This window comes from Periplaneta americana, chromosome 12, assembly GCF_040183065.1.
Source record: "Periplaneta americana isolate PAMFEO1 chromosome 12, P.americana_PAMFEO1_priV1, whole genome shotgun sequence".
NCBI classification, from domain to species: domain Eukaryota; kingdom Metazoa; phylum Arthropoda; class Insecta; order Blattodea; family Blattidae; genus Periplaneta; species Periplaneta americana.
Genome location: NC_091128.1, coordinates 82,611,639 through 82,634,570, shown reverse-complemented (window position 1 = coordinate 82,634,570; position 22,932 = coordinate 82,611,639). Strand labels below are relative to the sequence as shown.

General features: G+C 36.0%; 1 protein-coding gene across 1 annotated transcript in view; it reads left to right on the top strand.

The window, feature by feature from the left end:
- Gk2 (Glycerol kinase 2) overlaps nt 1-22,932 on the top strand; it is a 200,627-nt gene that overhangs the window by 83,266 nt on the left and 94,429 nt on the right. The window contains exon 2 of the mRNA XM_069841621.1: nt 2,567-2,688. The gene's annotated coding sequence lies outside the window, so the exon portion shown is untranslated. The remainder of the gene's footprint in view (nt 1-2,566; nt 2,689-22,932) is intronic.

Sequence of the window (22,932 nt, the reverse complement as noted above, 5' to 3'; positions counted from 1 at the left end):
CAGACAATTTGTTTTGCATGTGCAGCTATAGCGAGAGAAGCGTGAACTACGCAACAAAGATGGCGCGCATATTACTGTCGTCAACTTGTGACGAGCAGCGAAGTGTTGTGCGATTTTTGTGGGCTAAAGGACATAACTAGAGTGAAATTCACAGGAACATGTGTGGCGTGTACGGGGAAGAGTGTATGGACCATAGCAACATCTCGCATTCTTCGCAGACGGCCGTGAGAACCTTTGTAATTCACCACGTTCCGGGCGGCCGGTAAGAGCTGCAACCCAGCGGAATGTCACAGGCATTGAGGCTGGAATTTTGAACGACTGGCGGATCCAACTGCGGACCTTATCTCAGGAGTTGAGCATTTCATACGGTGTGCCGTGTACGATATCGTGCATGACACATTGACATTTCATACAGTTAGTGTCCGCTGGGTGCCTAAGAACTTGGCAGACGACCACAATGGCCAGCGAATGACGACATGCTTGGATCACTTAAGGCGTTACGCTGCAGAAAGGCATGACTTTCTGAAAGTAATTCTCACTGGTGATGAGTCCTGGGCGTACCATTACACGCCCGAAACAAAGCAGGCCTGTATAGAGTGGAAACCTGCTACTTCTCCAGTAAAGAAAACATTCAAAGTGACGCAATCTGTTAAGAAAGTGCTAATGACAGTGTTCTGGGATATACTTGGTGTTTTGTTGGTGAACTCTGCTAAATACGGGGCCACTGTAAATGCTGCACCCTTCATTAAAATGTTGTTAAAGTTGTGTTGTGCTTTCGTGACAAACACCATAACAATCCTGACGATGTCAAACTTTTTTATGACAATGCTCGCCCTCATGTTGCGGCTTCTGTTCATGAGAAAATCAACACATTTGGTTGGGAAGTGCTCCAGCTTCCACCATACAGACCAGATCTTGCACCGTCGGACTTTCATCTGTTTGGTTCCATGAAGAAATACCTGGCCGGCCATCACTTTGCGACTGATGCAGAAGTGCAATTAACTGTCCGCAGGTGGCTCTACTCCAACTCCCTTCTGTAGCGTAACGCCTTAAATGGTCCAAGCATGTCATTCGCTGGCGCTTTTGGTCGTCTGCCAGGTTCTTAGGCATCCAGCTGGCACTAACTATGACATTTCAATATGTCATGTACGATATTGTACATCGCACCGTATGAAATGGTGAACTGCTGAGATAAGGTTCGCAGTTGGATCCACCGGTCGTTCAAAATTGCCGCCTCAATGTCTGTGACATTCCGCTGGATTGCAGCTCTTACCGGCCGCCCGGAACGTGGCGAATCACAGAGGTTCTCACGGCCGTCTGCGAAGAATGCGCACCACCTGGAGATGTTGCTACGGTCCATACAGTCTTCCCCGTACACTCTACACATGTCCCTGTGAATTTCACTCGAGTTATGTCCTTTAGCCCACAAAAATCGCTGCTCTTCTCAAGTTGACGACAGTAACATACGCACCATCTTTGTTGCGTAGTTCACGCTCCTCTCGCTATAGCTGCACATGCAAAACAAATTGTGTCTGTAGTGAAAACTTCAAACTATATCTTAGTGAAATGTCAACATCCCAACCGCAATTTCAACGCAGAAAAAAAATATTGTGCGTTACTTTCCGATCTACCCTGGTATAATGTGATGTGACGTGACGTAATGTAATGTATTATACGATAATATTAAAATACTTTTAAGTGCCTACTTTATATCAGTATTTATAGTATCGAAATATGTAATATGCCATCTTACCATCTTCTGCAGAAAGAATCATTCGGTTATTATTTCTGCGATATTATGTATGTATGTATGTATGTATGTATGTATGTATGTATGTATGTATGTATGTATGTATGTATGTATGTATGTAATGTATGCATGCATGCCTATCGTATTGTATTATAGGCCTATAAGAACATTTTCCCAAGGCCTTGTAGGAAAAAGAAAACATATCAATTCTTCTCAATGAGATTAAAAATCGCGACTTTTTTGTGTTTGCACTCCCTTTTATCTGTGGCTATTGATGATAAAACTACTCTGTTGATATTAATGACTAGTATTTTATATACTTTTTTCTGCATAATATGGAAGTGGATCATATTTATATTATCTATATTAAATGAATGTAAATATTAAGATATGCATTTTTGGATTCAATTTTTTTTTTATTGTAGAAGTCATATTGGTTGTATAACTTGCTTTAGTAAGAGGATATATGGTAATGACAGCTACGATGAATAGTTTTTATAAATACGATTTTGTGATTCTGAAAAACTGCAATTTCAGGATTGGACGAGAATGCTGGTGTTGGACATGCACGAGTTCGAAAAAAAATGTGTACCTGACGTATCCTTCACATATCTGTTAAGATATGATATCTACTACCCTGGTGTACTTCATTCATGTAGTTTGCTTGTTATCGACCTGCGTCATTGTGTTAACCAACTCTTCTTGGAACAGTTAATTCTGAGTAAAGCGTGTCTCATCTGTGTTGCGGAAATGTCTTGCGACTTATCTATTTACATCGCTTTGATAGTGGCTCATATTTTGTTTTCTTATTTTCAGATTAAAGTCTCGATTCCTTGCTAGTGGTAATTGTTGGAGAATGGTCTGCCTTCGCCTGTACACAACGACACGACTAGGAACACCCCTGCTGACATAGAGGTGGTTGCAGATAGTGATCTTGGGTAAGCACTCAATTACATTTGTTCGTTACGTTTTGTGTTGACGCTTTTATGTCAGTCATGTGTCTAGGTCTGTTTTCTGTCGTGATATGTAGGCCTATGGTGTTTGGTCAGAACATAACTCCAAAATGGTCATTTCTTGTTATCTACACTTACCAGTAGGTTACTTAGAAGCTGTGCATATAAGCTTATGCAGATAATTAAACAGAGCCCTATTCTATGTTATTTTCATTAACATTTGTATGTAAACTAGAATTCTGATTTTTTAAGGAAAAGTGAAAATAAAAATATTTGCATCTCAAAACAGTTTTTTTTTTTTTTTTTTTTTTTTTTTTTTTTTTTTTTTTTTTGGAGTTATCATGTTCCGACCAAACACCATAGATATATCGATGGCCCAGAACCAGACTGTTCCAAGTCCATTTTACTATTTTTTGTTTCTTCAGAAGAGCTATTTTAAGCTCCTGACATTCAAAGCTTCATGAAACAATTTGGAATATCTTCATAGCAACCTTATGGAGTGGAATATGTACAATTTTGTTCAATTCATATATGCAGACAAGAATTGGAACACAATGAAACACAGATTTCTTTCTTATAAAAAGTTGGACTTAGAACAATCTGGTTCTCAGCCATCGATATGTAGAGAAATAACTTTATTGGATTACATCGTTCATGCGATTTCATTTAAGTAGTAAATACCCATATAAGATGAATAGTAGGAACTTGGAATACTGACCATCGGTAGGTAAAGGATGGCTAGTTATTTCTGAAGTTGTAATACTGTACCAAAATAATCAAGATCAAGACTAATCACTAATCGGAGAACGTAATGCTCTGTAGCTGTTCGACTGCGAAGTTGAAGTCCTCCATGTTGTCGGGGTAATTGAAACTATTTTCTTTCTTCATGGTCTAGTTTCATAGGCAATTCAAAATCGCAGCGCGAGGGGCGCGGCGGGCGAGTTTAACTTAGATTCATTCATGTAATTATTACTGCTTCGTAAATGCCTTTTTACGAGTTGTAAATGTGCACTTTAGATTTATTTTATTAGTAGTAGATTGTTCGTTCGTATAAATCAGTGTAATTATTTAACTCCCTAATGACCGGTTTCATTAACAACCGTTAAAGTCTAATTAACCGTTAATTTTTAACGGAAGATTTAACAAAGATATCGTTTGATCAACCTCTTTTAAAGTTAACAACTGTTTAAAACTCCCATAATTTAAATGACCATTATTTATCACTTATTTCTCAAGCACAATACAGTAATTGTTATACTCTGATTATTTAAACAGTGAAAAAGAAGAAAGAATTATGCCAAGAAGAAATGATTATGTTAGTTTATCTGAACAAGAGATTTTGGAGAGGTATAGAATATCTAAAATGCTTGCAAACCTACCACCAACTCTAATGAAGCAATAACTCATTGGTTTAAGATTTTTTGTTTCAGACTCATTTCAGCTTACTGCTGGGGATACTGTAGGACAGGCCTGGGCACTAATATCAATCGAGTAACTGTAGATGTCCCTTTAACTCCCCCTCCACCTTCCCTTGCTGAGACGAGTAGACAAGAAGGTAAGCATTGCTCAGTGACAGGTTGTATAAGGCAGGCATCATAGCGTTTACGAATTTTCGGCTCTCACTGGTCGCCTGAAATCCCTCACTGATGCATAGTGCCTTTTCTGCGTTTGTTTATAAGGCAGTGTAAGCGAAAATAACATGGGCGGGGGTTTCTGGGTTTCGTTCCACTTCCCCGTTGTGCCCAGGGCTGCTGTAGGCATTTCAAAGACAACTGCAAGCCGATTGTTAAGTCTAGTATCTGCTGTCATTGCTATTTTGAGGCCACAATATATTATGTTTCAATAGGAAGATGAACGTGCTAAATTATTCGAGATTTATCTAGGCGTTTTGGATGCATTAGACTGCATTCAGGTTAAACATTTAATCGCCTGGAAGTTATATGGGTGAAATATTTCGCAATTAAAAATAATGTTTTTCAATAATTGTGCAATCTATAGGCCTATGCGATGCCAATCTGTTAATTTTGTAGCTAGCAAATAACGTAGGCTACACAATATAAACCATTTAAATCGGCGTTATATAAAACAAAACGCTACTGCCGTTTTGCGTCCCCCTGCTGCCGAATAGTGAACGACTTGATTCTCGCTTTCGTTAAGTTCGCCGAACAAAAACATCCGTGTTGATTCCGCTCACTTTAGACAATTTAAATTTTCTGAAAGATTCGAGAACTTTATTTGTAGATGGGACCTTCCAGAGCTGCCATAAGCTGTTCAACCAAATTTTATAATCCATGGTATAAATAAAAAAAAAACTATTTCCCATTGGTATTTCTTTCTTGCTCCCAAACAAAAAATATGAGACATATAAGGAAACTTTTGTCCTTAATTTCAAATAACACAAATCCAGGCATTATATACGTTGACTTTGAGACGGCAATTCACTAGGCAATTGCTTACGTTTGGTCCCAAACGAATATACGAAAGTAAAGGACTAGATTTCATCTCGCGGCAGTTATGGTGGAGATAGATTCAATCATTGGGATTATCAAATGATTTTAAATAAAAGGAATCTGAAATCGGAAGACTTCTGAAAACTTTGTTTGGACTGTCTCAAAGCTACGCATGAACAACTGCATGACTTTTTTATTTACTTCATACCTATATTCTCACAGATAGACTTTCCACCCATTATGTGGGCCGACTTTAGTAGTAGTTCTAAACGGACTACTAACTGCTGCGAGGTATTCCACTCTAAACTGAACGCTCAATTTTACTCTTCCCATCCCAACATATTCCGCCTGTTAGGGACAGCAAGGGGTGTTCAAATTGAAACTTAAGTTAAAATGAGAAGTAAGAGGAAAAGTACTCCCAAAATGCTGGACATACAAAACTACTTAAAAGAACAAATAAAAAGTTATCTGATTCTACCATTACCCGGTATGAATATCTTCAAGAAATCTGCTAGGCTACAAGTTACTCCCATCTACATAATTTTATTACTTACGTTTGACAATTGCAACATTGCACTATATTATGAGAATAACAAAAAAGTCAAACATTTTAAACCATACCAACTGCATGTAGACAGCTCTAAGTCTGTGTAAAATGGGAAGGGAAATGTTATGGCACTGTTGTTAACTGACGAGAACCAACACGTACGCTATGGGAGAAATGAGGTGGCAGCTAATGGAAATCAACACGTACTCTATGAGAGAAATGAGGTGGCAGCTAATGGGAATCAACATGTACGCTATGGGAGAAATGAGGTGGCAGCTAATGGGGATCAACACATACGCTTTCGGATAAATACGGTGACAGCTACTGGGATTCAAGATGTACGTTTTGGAATCAATTCGGGGTCAGCTAAACAAAACGCTAACAAAAAGTGTTACCTTGACGGCGTTCATAACAGTACTTCAATTAAGAATTGGTCTACAAAAATGAAAAGAAGAGGTTGGGGAATTTTTCCATACAACTTCTCCAGATCCTTAGTGACATTTCATTCATTTCAAGTTTGCTTAAACTGAGAGTGATCACAACATCCATTGAAATTCTACTTGCAATAGAGAATGTAATTAGCTTGATTTCTCATCGTTTTCGGTATAAGCTGGAAAATTCTGTAGGTCATATGATTAAATAAATTTTGAAGTTTTACTTCGCACTAACATTCAATAATCAATATACCTTCAGTCTAAGTAGCATAGTATCTAACATATTGTGATAAGATGGATATAAATAGTGATTGTGATTTGAAGAGTTCAGAGCTATAGTGGGCCAATCGCCATTTATTAAAAACGGAGAAAACAAGAGTTAAAATTAAGTGATTACCATAATTTAACGAAACATATAGCAAGTAAGATAAAGTATGCACATTAAAATTACCGGTAAATGATATGTCAATCTTCATTAAATTATGGTATTTACTTAACTTTAACTCTTGCTTTCTCCGTTTTTAATAAATGACGCTTGGCCCGCTATGGCTCTGAACCCTTATTATTTATTTATTTTTTTTCAATTTTAAATATTTTTATATACTGCCGCTTCGATAAATTCTCATTAATTAGGAAAGGCACGTCTTCCACTGGAGACATTTTCAAGAGACGTTTCTTTGCTAACTTCCAAGATTCACGATTTTTTTTTTTTGTTCTAGAAGGTGTAATGTTGTCAATAATTTTGCGGTTACTTCGTCACCTTCAACCTGAAAACTCATTGCCGTTGCATAAGTTAATTATGTTAGGTGCTACCTTATTCCTGCCGCTAGTTAATTTTTTTAGGTGCTTTATTCTTCTTCATTTCTTCTCTTTTTCCGCCTTTACTTCTTTCACTCAATTTTTGAAACTTTTTTAATGGGCTGTCATGTATTTTTCAACACTACTAGATACGCTTGCTGTGCCTCTACACATGTCCGAGGGCAAAACTATTTCCTTTTGCAGCCAATTTGAATGTCTTTTTAGAAACAAGTAGGTACCGATATTCGTTTACACGATTTCCAAGGACAATAGTAGACTAGGGTAATGAAAAGTGGAGTTTTAAGTCATTGTAGAGGATGTTGTAGTTTTGTCCTTTATACAGAAATCTGATTTCTGTATGAACTAATTCACAATGACATAATTTTTCACGCGTAGCACTACAATTTCTTCTTCCATAATTTCCATTTGAAGTTCATAACGACTCACTGTCAATTCCATTATGAAACTTTAAAGTATTTCGAGGCCCTGTCATGAGGTATTCTTATAAATTACACTGAGGATATTTATGACTGACGCAGCGGTTGTTACTGACTTATCGCGCGAACACGTGTGTGTGTGTGTGTTTTATTTTAAATACCACCGTTTAGCAAAAGGGACTTTTTTCGAAGTGGCCTATAGTGTTAGAGGAAATCACACATTATATATCGCCTTGTCCTTTTATGTCTATTTCTTCTCAAAAAAAAGTCACGAAATTTTAAATTATATTAAAATTGTTGATATGATTTTAATGGATATTAGTTACACACTACGTAATGATGAGATAAGAAAAATACACGGCACACTTCGAAATGGGACATTTAAAATGTATATAATAATTCGAAGCTTCAATATGTTACGTAATTGTGATTGAGGTTCTGGCTGATATAGCCTATATATTATTATCAGGCAGTATTGTAGGGTACATCTCACTTGACGATATGTGTCAGAGGAAGAATAATTGTTGCATACATCTTAAATTTGATTAATGTAATATGTTACTAGTCAGCGATGTATGCAATGGAGGTGGAAGGTAACTGGCCACTCTAACCCATTATTTCTTGGCTTAATTGCCTAATGAATGAAGCTTATCACTTATGAGGTTCCAACCAGTCTTCAGACTGTTGACTGAACGTAACATGTTACAAAAATAACATTTAAATAACATTCAAATTATGCTAATTCATTAAAGAAAGGCGAACACAAAAGTGATTTTTCGAAAACTATGAACATAAAAATTATAATTAAGATTTTACATTGCTAAATGTTGTCTGTGTGAAAGACTGACTTCAAAATAGTATCACAAAACCATTTTAATTTTAAACTTCATATTCGAACGTTGGGAATAAACATTTTGTCCACTTTTTCTCTAATCCGCAACGCTGCCTATACTATTACACTGGACAACAAAATTTAACTTTTTTCTCTTACGGAAACGAAAACACAGGGATTCAACGCTGAGTGTGAATATGGCAATAAAATTGTCAGATGTGGTCTAGTTTTCTTGTAATTTTAGAAAGAAATCAATAGAAAAAAAATTGTATTTTCCTAAACATATTCGGCCCAATTATTATTACAGACGAGACGTCTTGACTGCTGTACTGGACCTCAGTAGCATCCCTCACCACCGACCAGCAATAATCAGCTAACATGGATGTACTCCATTTACCTTGGTATCGTCTTTCGAATGTTGAAATCGTCTAGTGAAAGCGTTCTCCATGTACATCAGAAATTGCACCACAATTTTCAGGGGAAAAATCCAAATGAGAGTGGAGAAAGTGCGTCTTCAATGACACATTGCACCCCATTTGATAATAACCCAGCAAATATTATTCACTATTTCCTTATAGTTTGGCGCACGACGCGACGGTTCCTAGGAAATTTGAGGCGGCCGTTCTGAAAGATTCCCAAGCAGCATGTTTTTTTTTTTTTTTTTTTTTTTTTTTTTTTTTTTTTTTTTTGTTGTCAGAAGTCTATCGAAATGTTGATGTGAAAAAAGAGTTCTCTGGCTTGGGGTCCTATGAAAATTCCTTCTTTAATTTTAGCTGTACTTATCCTTGGAAATTTTTAATGTAAATATCTGAACGCTGGTCTATTACGATCCAATACAATTACAAAATTTTTAATCCGTCTCAGTTTGATGTGTAACGAATGGAGCAAAATTTTTCTAGATTTAATCAATGGCTGCTGCTTTACGTTCTTCGCTCCTGGTTCCAAAGTTTGTCGAAGAGGCGTCTTTCCTTTTGTAGTGCAGAGTCGTAGCTCGGCTGTCTCATTCACATAGATAACAGCAATAATTTGTAAACCCTTGTTGTAAGCCAAGAAGAATCTCAGCCATCTTTAAGTCACCACATATTTACCACTTAAATCTGTCACAATTTATGTAATTTAAAATATTTCTCACATTTTGATACGTCTCTTTCATATGGACTGTGTAGCCAATTGGAACTGAAGGCAAAGTATTTCCATTGTGCAATAATACAGCTTTAAGACTTAGGATGGAAGTATCTAAAACTAGCCTCCACTGTTCTGGTGTGTTGGATATTTATGGCTTATCAGTTATCACTATGCAGAAATAAAAATGAGTCTGCTCGCAAAAGAGACATATATATATCGTTAAGCACAGCACTACAAAAATTTTATGAATTTACTTCAAAATAAAGATGAAAACCGGTCTCCACTCAGCAACGTCTTGTATCTAATTAAACCAACAATCTTTTACAAGCAAATTCAACCCCTCAGGATCATAAATATGTCTCCACATCTCCTGTCTAAGGGATTTGCTGTAACCTTGACCGAGAAACCGCTGACGCTCGTTCTGAAATGAGTAATCCCAGACATATGCTATACATTGAAAACCAGACCACTGCGTCCATTTTTACTGTCATATTCGTCATTAGCGTTACAAAATTAGTCGAAATCGCTTATTTTATTTCCGTAACTTTTTGGCTGTTGTTCATTGTTATTAGTGCTACCACCACCAGCAACACTAACATTACAACTACTACTATCACTATCACTACCATTAACATTAACACTACCACCAACACCAACACTAACATTACCTCTAGTCCTTCCTGGTTTACTTTCCAATGCTTTCTTTGGGTGTGTATCATTCTGTACTCTGTAAACATGTCTCAACCATTAAAAATGTATTTGTTTTAATTAGTTTAACTAGATCTATGTCTTTGAAGAGCTCGATCATTTCTTTATTTGTTCTTACTCTCCATAAATAAATCCCTGGCTTCAGCTGTTTCGATTATCCTTCTTAATATCTTTCGTTTCCATATATTAGTATCTATTTTATTGAGAACTAGGCTTCACTACCAGAAATTAATTCAGTCCTTTTGTTTTACATTAATTTTAATTTTCCTTTATATACTTTTGTTCTTTAAAATGTTTTCCAATGCATAGTAACTTTATTTTCGAACAGTAGTCTCTTTCTGCATTAAATTCTCTTTAAACTTATCCGGTAGAGAAAATCTAGGTCTACACATTAGCTCTCCGACTGTTGCTGTGACAAAGACTGGAAAGCATAGTTATTGGCGACCTTGGTGTGATAGGCATATGCGATATATTTTTCAGAAGTATGAGTATGTTACATATTGGATCATGAAATTATAATAGCATTGAAGTGACCTCGAATGGCATTGGGTGGAGGTTGGCGACTTGTTCACCCACACATAGACATGGCTTAAAATACTTCGATTGATTTCCCCTGCAACGGACATGCAAGCAGCGAACAAAGGACTTGATCTTTTAAAATACCATGAGGCAAACATAGGTTAATCCTCATGGTCTGTTCCGGTATCAGTCTAGATCCGCTAGTTTCTTTTTGGTCATCCTCCTCTTCGTCGTCTTGCCGGCCTGTGTTTTATTATCATATGCGGTAGTTATTTCTCATAGTCTTCTCCTGTTTCACTTCACATCCACAAGTTTATTCACGATCATCTTCGTCGTCCTGTCGGCTGGTATTCTTTATCATTGTGTGGTAGTTATTCTTCACACTCTGTTCCTCTCTCACTCAACATCCTTAAGTTTCTTTATGGTCGTCCTCTTCTTCGTCCTGATGTATGGTAGTTATTATTTGTAGTCTAATTCTATCTCACCCAACATCCACAAGTTTCTTCTTGTTCGTCCTCTTCTTTGTCGTCCTGCAGACCGGTATTCCAATATGATGTGTGGTAATTATTCCTCACAGTCTGTTCCTGTCTCACTCAACAGCCACAAGTTTCATAATGATCGTCCTTTTCGTCGACCTGCCGGCCGGTATTTCATTATGATGTGTGATAGTTATTTCTTATAGTCTGTTCATGTCTCACTCCACATCCACAGTTTCCTCATAATAGTCCTCTTCTTCGTCGTCCTGGCAGTCGGTATTTCATTATGATAATATGTGGTAGTTATTTTTTATGGTTTGTTTCTGTCTCACTCGACATCCACAAGTTTCTTCATGTATGTTCACCTTTTTCTTCGTCGTCTTGGCGGCCGGTATTTAATAATGATGTGTGGTAGTTATTCCTTAGAGAGTCTCATCCTGTTTTACTCCAAATCCATAAGTTTTTTCATTATTTTCGTCCTACCGCCCGATATTTTAGTATGATATGTAGAAGTTATTTCTCATGGTTTGTTACCGTCTCACTCCACACCCAAAGTTTCTTCATGGCCGTCTTCTACTTCGTCGTCCTGACAGCTAGTTTTTCTCCTTTATGCAACCCTATTCTTCGTTTTCCAGTCGTTAATTGTTTTATTATGACGTGTTAGTTCTCGCGATTTGTTACGGTCTCACTATACATCCGCGACTTTCTTCATGGCTTTCTTTTTTTTTCATCGTCCTGTCGGAGGTGTTTCATTATATTGTACGGTAGTTAGACCGATCTCGCTCAAACTAGCAAGTTTCTTCATGGTTATCCTCTTTTGTTGTCTGTATCGGCTGGTATTTCTGGATGTTATGTGGTACTTAGTCCCAGAGGGGTTTAACTTAAATGAGAGATGTTGGATGCCCATAGATGTTTCTTAGTTTGCCGCAGTATCTGTGGTTAGTCCTCATGCTTTTTGCAGTATCGTTCTACTTGCATGAATCTGTTTATTAGTCTTGTTTTGCGAAATTATTCGTCTTTGTATTCTATAACTAAGAGGCATACTTGTTTTGCTTTGAGCCATTTCATTCTGTTTTTGTCTTATAATCTCGCATCGTGGTTGTTTTTTTTCACATAAGTTCCATTTCTGCCGCTGTTATCGCAAATTTATTAGGCTTGTTTATTGGCTGAACTTTCCTTCCCATGTTGAAAGTTAGTCATGCCAGTGTGTAATACATAGGATGAAGGAAATCTGCATAAACATAGTCTTTGGGAGTATTTGGTAGACATGCTCATTACGTTGTGTAGTCAAGGTTTGACAATATAGACCGTGTATTAGTTGTGGTTGTGATGGTGGTGATAGTAGTGGTGGTGGTGGTAGCGTTAGCGGTAGCAGCAGCAGCAGCAGCAGCAGTAGTAGTAGTAGTAGTAGTAGTAGTAGTAGTAGTAGTAGTAGTCCAGATAGTATTTTATTTAACGACGCTTTCAACTGCAGAAGTTATTCAGTGTCTAAATTCTGTGGGGGAGAAATGTTCGACGAATTTTTCCTGGTGCCCTCTATCAGAGACGGACAGGGTTGCTTCACTTTGTCGTAAATCTACGTCACGGGACACAACAGTTTTATTTACCTCCCGTCGGAAGTCACACTAAGGATGTCGACGGTTTTTGGGCAGATTCATATTCACGAACCTCGATGGCCTGTATGATAATTGTAAGACCACCGAGGGCGACTAGACCGTGTACGTTAGCACATAGCCTACTATACTTTTTAACACGAAGTCTTTTCGGATCTAAAAAAGTTACATTTTAGATTTCTAAAATAGGCATGTCCTGAGGACTGATAGGCTCTATAACACACAAAATAATGCCTAAAAATTAAAAATAGGAAGTTCGGAATTAGAAATCACAAATTTAATAATAAATAAATTAGGATTATTCTAAGCACCTCTTAAGTCTAGTAGTATGCTGCAGCAGATAAATTAACATATGCATCCATGACCTTGACATTGAACTTGTTTGGTACACATTTCAACCATAACTAACATTAAGTACTTTTCCATAGTTTAGTTATTAAGTTATCAAACCTTTTTTCAGCTTTTCAACTTAAAAATTTCGAGTCTGACATTGACTGTGAGGCTGTACTCGTAAACGAACATTCTTATATCCACTGATGTTATTAATAGACATCAGATTTACTAAATGCACTGAAATGTCTAAAATATGCATGCATTCATGCTGTCAAAATCTTTAAAATATACTCTATAATTTCGAGAATATCCACTAAACATGCATTGAAAATTTTAATTTTGGTATGGTACTTACAATGTACATTTTTCCTATTCTGGTCGTTGTAATTTGATTTGCGGTACACAACCATTATTTTTTCCAAATGCTTACGGGTAAATTTATGACCTCTATCACTTAACACAAGTTTGTATGCTGAGAAGAACCTTTCCACGTCTACAGATGTTATTGGACAAAATTTGAAAGCACTTACTAGCTCTGAGGAAGTTTCTTCTGGAAGGACTACGTTTTCACCTTGTTATATATCCACAGAACACAAAACTTTAATGTTAGGATTTCTCTCTAAAATACTGCACTTAATTTTTCTACGTACTTTAAAGGAGCACTCTGAAGTTTACTCCGAACCTTCTTGAGGATTTATAAAGATTCATGTAAAGACAAATCACATTTTTCAAGTTTTTTTTCTGGCTTCAGCTGTAACTTTGAAATGTGCCTTGCTTACAGCCAAGTAAATAGTTACTATTAAAATATTCTGTGAATGTTGAATTGACAAAGCTTCAGTTGCATTTATCGCACCAACGGATTCTTTAACTGCATTGAAATTATCTGTGTAGAAGAGATGGCTTCAATCCACGTACCCCAACGGGAAAGTATTGGCTCTGGGGGTAATGGGAGATCTGAAAAATTTTCTTTAAGCACTAACTCTGGATGGGGCTTTAACAAATATCTTCTTGGTGCTGGATTTCAAAGTGTTCACGCCAGGAAAACTTTCCCTATGAAGTGTACGCACAATAGCCTTCACGTAACATGAATGAGTTGGGGAAAAAATGTTGAAGCAGCTTTTAACATGTAAGTTGCAGCATCTGAAAGCAGAATCCGAAATTTGTGTTCACTGCCTCCTTCTGTCCGCAGTACTTTCAGCGAGCAACAATAGAGTGATTTGTTTTCTCTAAAGCCCTACAAGCAATCAAGTACGGTCTTCCTGGCTCATCTTCACATAGTTTGCCTACAAGAAAATTTTCCACATGACCGCTACAGGCGTCTACAGTTTCATCTACCACCCATACACAAGAGAATCCTTTAAATTATCCCGAATTTCTTTAATTGCTGAGCGGTAACAGCTATCTAGATATTTTTTTCTCAGAGTAGATTCGTCAGGAATGGCGCGATTACAATATTTTTCCAAGAAACTATGGAACTTACGATTACTGAGCTAATTCCACGGTATGTTTGCTGCTATAAGAGCTTCAATAATCACTGCAAAATTCATTCTTTTGTGAAGTTGAAGAAACTTGTCTCAGTAGTGTTTGTTTAGATGTATTTTTCTCTGTTTTTTACTTGCAATATACTGTTTGGTAGATATATGTGCTTAGTTAACTGAAATTTTTTTATCAACCGAACTTATTTATTGCACACGACACAGTAAATAATTTTGTCTGTAGTTAAATCCGACTCTCCACATTCTTTAATTCACTGTTTTAAAAGCGAACTTTAGAAGACTTTTTTTCTGGCATTATAATACGAACTTAACCTCACGGAAAACTGAACAATAATGTATTAACTGTATCACCGAGGCTAGGTTTGAGTGCCGCAATATAAATAAAGAAATGGACAACACGTGATTTTGTCGCAACAGCACAACCTTACGAGTAACTTCCATAGTGAGAAGGACTGCATAATTTCAGTTGGATGTTGACATAATCTTATCTCTTCCTGTAGCTATGACTGATTAATAACTCCTCATCCCACTTCTCGCAAACACACCTGGTTTCAACTGTAAATAGCAATGTTATTCCCCCAGTAACATCATGTGATTTTGTCAGTAGCGGTGGGAGAGGCTCCTTACAAGTGCCTCTATACATAAGGATTTTCTTATCTTATCACTAACGTGTTTAAATATTAATTTTAAAATAAAAACTAAAAAAATACATGTATTATATATTCGATGCATGAAAAAATGATGAAATATGGAACAACATCGGAAATATGCAGTTAAATGCACTATGAATCTTCACACAAAAAGAGAAGAACATGAAACATATTGCAAAAGTTAATTCCGCATCACATGTAAAAACAAACTAAATATGCATTTGCATATAAATCAGATGTCTAGTTATTAGATACTGTTTCTAATTACATGTTACCACAGTTTAGTATATACAGTTGCGAAGCTTGGGATGATTTTTTGCATTTCTCGCGATAGTTGCTAGCCGCTTGGAGCGCTGTGAGTACTAGGAACAATAATAGACTGTGTCACTGCCATCGTGATCTAATACAGGCCGTAAGGCAGCCCATGTAACTCGCTTAACCCGATCACGAAGGGCGGCGTTTCAACCATATAAATTAGTTGGAATGCATAAAGTGTAACATATATTTCTCTAAAATGTAGTGTAACTGCATTAATAAAATTTAAAACAATGATTATGAGACACTTCAGACATAAATCACTTGCGAGTTAAGATGAAATATTATTTTTGGTGTAAAAATTACGTTGTTCGTATGTATAATACCTGCCTTTAATTCGATTAAATATTGCGAAATTCTTGTACATTCATTTATGCACGATTCAATAATTTTCAGTTGCACCGCACGGATATTTAGATATGTTGAAATTATAGGTTATGTTTACTGTACCAATTGCCCCTTTCTCTCTAATGTTAGTGGTCTCCAATGCCCTGCCATTCATATGGAAATATTATAGGTTATGTTTACTATATCTTATATTCCTAAATTCGCAATTATATATTATAATTAAGCATAATGTCATGTATGATACTCCGCACATTCAATTTGTCTGTATTTTAATACTACAATTGAGTATTGAATTATTGCATTTATCTACTACCTAAGAGACGAAGTAACAATCGTACGTACTCTAATTTCATAGGAGTGGTATGATAAATTTTCTGTCTTTATTAAGGAAGGTAGATGTGCTATATTAAATCACAATATAAATTCTTTTTTATTAAACCTCAAAATAGCTTCCATTCTAAACTTAAAATGTTGATGCGAAAGATTATGTTAACATGTAAAATTCTCTTCGCATTAAAATAACACAGTTTTGCAATTATTTCTGCAACATAGGCTATTATGCAACAAGAAGTAAAGGGAACTTATGGACACATTACACTAAATAAACCTTAGCTATGATACGCAATAAAGTTATAATATAATAATTCACTGAGCTCCATACACTGAAATAGAAAACCCGAACATATTATATTACGGCGGTCTAGATCGAAAAGGCATTGACTGTGCCGTATTTCGCGTTGTTGTGAAAATTTGTGTAAACTGTGAAATGTTCGTTATCGGTTCTAATAACTGTAAATGGCTAAAATATAAGAATTTGAATAATAATATGGGACAAGGAGACATTTGTAGCACTATAAATTCTAAGAAAAACAGGTTAGAGTTATCCTTCTTCCGAAAGATCCAGGAAGGTGAGTTTATAAAATATAATATATACTTTATGAAAATAATATATAAACCTTATGTATTTCGTATTTCAGTAGTGGAAGGAAGGTGTTAATTTTTCAAAAGACCACGATATCAAAAGTACAATACATTTTATCGTCTGCTAGGGAAAGAGTCTGTGATGAGGCGATAGTAGCGATCCTGGTGGCTAGCAACTATCCATGGATGCATATTTCAACTGTCTATGTTTGCATATTTAGTAAGTATTGACCTTCGCAACTGTATATACTAAACTGTGATGTTACCTTCTTGACGAAATGAATGGATGGTTGAACGGGTGGATGGATAATGCAATTATGTGGTTTTTTAGGTGCAGTTTTCTTCTTTTAATAAAGTAACAAAGTACATCGTCTCCGCTTTCAGAAACCATTTATGATTTCGGTGAACAGTTTTTTTGACATGAACATAATCCATTCTCAAGGGACGTTACAACACAATGTTTGCTCTTTGTAATCTCATTAAAGCGCGTATCGTCTGCCAAGCGGTGCAGTGGGCAACTAGTTACAAATTTCACATCTGCAATCCATTAGACTCGTCACTTCATCAAATTTAAACTCCGATAAGGCCGATGAGTATCGATGGATTTAAAAATAGTTTCCGATGAGCACCAAATAAAATAAATCGTGCAGAGTTTTGGGAACTACTTGCAAATGAGATTACTTCAATGAACTGAAAACATAGATATTCTTTGAAAGATATTGCTATGGGTTTTCAGATTAGAACTTTCGAAGCAATATTTTCTATTTTAATATTTGAGGACTTCAAATGGTAAACCATGAAAGTGCCACAAAAAAAAAAAAAAGACATTTTTAGTATGACTGAATGTATATTCCAAGCTGAACAAAATGGTAAACAGTGAATGTGTCTGAGATTATAATTTCAGTTTATATAGACGTCGACAGGCTACACTGCTTGTGTATGTACCACGTTGAGTAAAGTGAAGAACCATGAATGTGCCACCGCCATTACCGACGATACCCGTGTTTTGTTTAGTTCTGAAACAACGTGAATGAACACTTTGTGTTTGTGTCAGGAATAAGGATGAAAAAGGACATAAGTGACGAAAATAAGGAGGACTTGACAGCAATGTCCTTTTTTGTTTGAAGATAAGCACAAAACGTTTTTTTTTTTTTTTTTTGGAAATGTGTGGACATCAAATGGAATTTGAAAGTACAGCCAGCGATGAGGAGTAATAAAGAGATTTCTTCCCGACATAGAGAGTTGAACTATAGAGCTGGTGTAAACATATTATTCATAGAGTGCATAGAGTGTATTAAGTGTAATGTGAATAACGAAAGTGTTTAATAGGTATGCGAGTAGTAATATTGTGGGTTTTGTGAAGTTAAGGTAAAGGACGTGCTCAAGTATCCGAGATAGAGAGTTGAACTATAAACCTGGTGTAAACGTGACATTCATAAAATGTATTAAATGTAATGTGAATAAGTGTTTAATATGCCAATAAAATTGTGAGTTTTGTGAAGTTAAAAGTAAAGGACGTGCTCCAGTATCAGTGAGATAAAAACCATGTAAGTGCCTTTACTATGTTAATAACGTTTTTCTGTAATACTGAACAATTTCATTTTTGGCACTTTTTTACCACTTGAAGTCTTCATTTTATGAAATTCGACAATGAGTACGTTTTGAGTGAATCAGTAGGCATTAACAGTAAGTGCGTTGATGAGTTGGGGAATTTGACTTGCCACAACTTCAGTTCCAAGCCTTTGTAAGATATACTTCTGTAAGTCACGGCATAGTGTAAGATACGAGAGTGATTAGTGTTCAAAAAGATGAACGACTAACGTAAGTTAATGGCAAGGTAACTAAGACGAAGAGCTGTTGTTAATTCAGTGAATGTCCAGAGTGAGTCAAAATAGATTTTAGCCGGTGGAAGACAGTTTTAATTGAACGGTTTCCTATTGGCTGAGAGCCGCAGGGCGCACGCAGTACATACGTTGCATAACATATCGTGACTTTCAAAGTAATGAGGATAGCTCATGTGCGACCTTAGTGACAAGAGGTCACCACATCAATATATGAACTTGCTTATTAACAGAAAAATGTATCCAGTTTTGACATTTTTTTTTTCAAATTCAAGTTCATATTTATTCATAATTTACATTTGAAATGGTACATTTGAATAGATACTCGAAATGAGCATGTGCTCGTACTCGGGTACAGTCCAGTAGAGTCTACATAGATTTTACAGACAACAATAATGTTTATGATAGAAATAATAGTAATAATAATAATAATAATAATAATAATAATAATAATAATAATAAGAACAGTGATGGAGATAATACAAAGATAGTAATACAAAATAATTAATAATAATAATAATAATAATAATAATAATAATAAAATAAAAATATTAACAATAATGAAATAACAACTAAGATTGATAAAATAAAATATAAAACCACTTAGCGAGAGTTAACACAACTTATATAAGCATATAATAACCAGAAAAAAAAATAACGAACTTAAAACCAACAAAAAAGTTCGTTGTATCGCAGATGACAGCAACCGCCGTATTGATGTTGTGTTATGCATAATTGTTAGGAGGGAGGGAGCCGAAGATTTACATCCTAACGTTTTCTTCTAATTTTCTAACATACAATCATAGGAAGTTAAGAGTATTCTAAGGAAGTTAATGCTGTAAAACAAAGTGTCTACGAGTTAAACTGTTTATTATTACCGGGATAAATACAATAATAATACTGAAATATATTAATCAAGTTTCAGTTATGGGTCTCCCCTTTGGTGCAAGAGATATCATATCAAAATATTTTGTGAATTACGGGGAAAATATAAATTTTAAGAACTCTCTAGTGACAGAGATAGTGACAAGTACAATTAAGTGTATCTGTGACGATGCTAAGAAATCATTTATGTGGAAACATGCACTGTTATTAATTAAGAAAATGATCTATTTATATTTATTACAATGTTTTATCTTATAGGTTACATGAATCAGAAAAATACAATAAATATTAGTAACAACAATGCTAGTAACACTTAAAATAACAATAAAATGAAACCAGTATCATACAAACATTTTTACTTTATTTTTAAACTTAAGAATGTGTAAATTGCTTAGGTCTGGATTATTTTTCAATATTGAATTGTATAATCTTGGTCCATAATTCCTACTGTGTCTTAATCTAGTAGTAGTGTGGCATTTAGATTCTGCCAAAAGAGTTGGGACATTCCATCTTAAGTGTTGAATTTGTTGTCGTAGTCTGGTTTTGAGATACATTAAATTCTTTCATGTCAGCAGATATCAATGCTTCATATCCATATAGTATGGAGAAGTGGAAGCAATACTCATTGCCCTTATCCAACTATGTGACAGACTAAATTCTTTCCAAAAAGTACCTAGTTATTAAGTTGGTGCATAAGTTCGTAGCGTTTTTGTTCGTCATCATAAGACTGCGTTGTTAGGAGATTGTTTATCTTTGTCATTTATTATTTGGAGTGTTATGCTTGTAAATACGCCTTGAATTTTGCGGATTTGAAGAAGAAATTTTGTGCTATTTGTGGGCTAAAGAAGATGGCTGAAGTGGAAAAAAAATAACACTTCTGACATATTCTTCTATTTGAGTTTAACAGAGGAGCAAAGGCAGCGGAGGCGACTCGAAATATTTGCACCTTGTACGGGGAAATGGACTGCAAGAAAATGGTTCTGTCGTTTCAACACACAACCCTATACAAAAATTAGTGTCCGTCCACAGATGTTATGCGTCTGGTGCGATAAAGAAGGCGTCACGTATTACAGTTATTTTATTATATCTCTGCCGGTGAATGACCGGTAAATTTCAAACGACTTATCTTAGTTGTGGGCGTCAGAGCATTTAAAGCATTGCAAACTTCTGTTATCTCCCTTCCCCCTACTGTAAACGTGACGTTGCACAGAGGCAGAGTGATGATACGAGATCTGTACGAATTGCCTCCCAGAAATGTAACCATGACTGCTGACATTTATTGCCAACAACTCAGACGCCTTGCGGCCGCAATTGAAGAAAAACGATAGGGAAGACTGCATTAAGTGCTGTTACAACACGATAATGCACGCCCGCACTCCGCTAACATGACAAAGCAACTGTCTAGGAGGTTGGTCGGGAGGTGATTCCACATTCCCCATATTTACATTACCATCTTTTCCGTTCTCTATCCAACAGTCTTCATGAAAACTCCTTTGATAACGAAGATGATTTACAAACTTCGCTTGACGACTTCATTAACTCCAAACTAGCAGATTTCGTCAGGCGCGGTATCTGAAAACTACCCCAGCGTTGGCAGGAAGTCATAGATAGTGTAGGATGATATACTGCTGATCAATTTCTGTCTTCTATTAATCTGAAATAAAAACTTTCGTCACAACGAAAAGACCCTTCAAACTTTTGTTACAACCCAATATATTATGCGATTCAGGGGGGAAAGGAACTGGTCTCTTACCCCATTATCTCCTGGCCTAGTTGCCTTATAAGTGGTGCTTTCTTGGTATCACTTGTGAGGTTTAGACCTGTCTCCGGACAGTTGACTAAACAACAACATATGAGAAATTCAAGCTATATCATGCTCCCTACATATTATCGTCAAAAGTGTCAAGAATCGAAACATTGGTTAGGAAATTGAAAGGGACAGGCAAAAAACATCATTTTCCAATGGATTCCTTTCCATGTTAGAATACAAGGGGATGAGAAGGCAGATTTCTTGAGGGAAAATGAAACACAAAAATATGAATCCAAAAGAAACTACGCTCTCCTTTTATTCAGCAGAGACTCTTATTAAATCCAATTTTAAATCAGAAAGATCATACCAACTCAACAATTAGGCCAAGGAAAGAAGTGGATTAAATTGGTAAACAAAAATTTTATACCAGAAGCACCTAGAAGCGAAACCGTGGCGACAGTTCGACTATTTTTTTTATAGCAACATGACATGACTGTTTGGCAGGACACCTCCATCGCACGAATATCATTGATCACCGAACTGTACGCTATGTGCCAACGGCAGCATTGGGGCCACCTTCGGGACTGTAGTGCACTTCAGAAGTTCTGGAATGGAACGATATGCAACTGTATTGGGAAGCCCGTAGACTATAATGGCAAATGTACCAGTAGTCGAGGATTCTAGAGCATTGGATTAAATAAATTTTGACATTTATAATGTGGATAATTTTGAATGTCTGTGCAGTATAATTTCATGATAGATTCATACCACTGCGTCGAAATAGCGTAAAGTTGTTACGCAACATACCTTGTTTACTTCCATTTTTAAATATTGATTGAATTCTCGTTTTCTGACTGAGACGACAAGCAAAATTGAAGATAGACATAAAAAAGGCTGTAAGTGCCGGAAAATAGAGCTTTCTTGTGCAACTAGTAATGTAATATCATACATTTTGCACATTTATGGGAGGAGCTAGGCTTTAAATAAAATTAAAATGGAACTTAAAAATTGTTATCGGTGGATTGAGCTAGGGACATGAACTCTTTTTTTGGAAAAACAAAATTTTCAAAGATATTGGCTCTTGCAACTCTTTCTATGTCTAGTCTATGTCTGGGTGTACTACCTCTTCTTTTCAAGTTAGGGTACGGTTACAGTGGATGTGTATTCTGACGAAATCTCATTCTGACGAATACGTGAGAACAAACGATTTTATTGTGGACTACCTTATGGAAGCGGTTATAGTGCGTGCGCACTCTTCTTCAGTTGCCGCACGAATACGTCAGAACGAGTTTCTCGTTCAAACTAGTTTGATTTTTCATCCGAATTCTTCAGAACTGCTGCAATGGATGTTGAAAGATATCAGTTTAGTGTTTGAAAATAGGAATCTCTGGAGAAAGAAAACGTACCACAACAGTGATGTTTCTCGCAGTGGTGTCTATTATTTATTTATTTACTTATTTATGTATTTACATTTTACTGTATGTGTACAGTGTCACAAAGAATAGTTTTATCTGTATCGTGGATTTGAGCAAGTCATTTCATATCCGTCGTTCTTATATCAATATGTGAGCACTGAACGGGATATTAACGAATAATTTTCGCTTATGCACAGCAAACATTATTCTGTAAGTGAACTTTACTATACCAACTCAAGTCTAACCACAATAAAATGTATTTTAATAGATAATTGTAATAGATGCTCGTGTATTGTGTGTAAGTGTATATTAGCACTAATCATTACAAGACTTCTT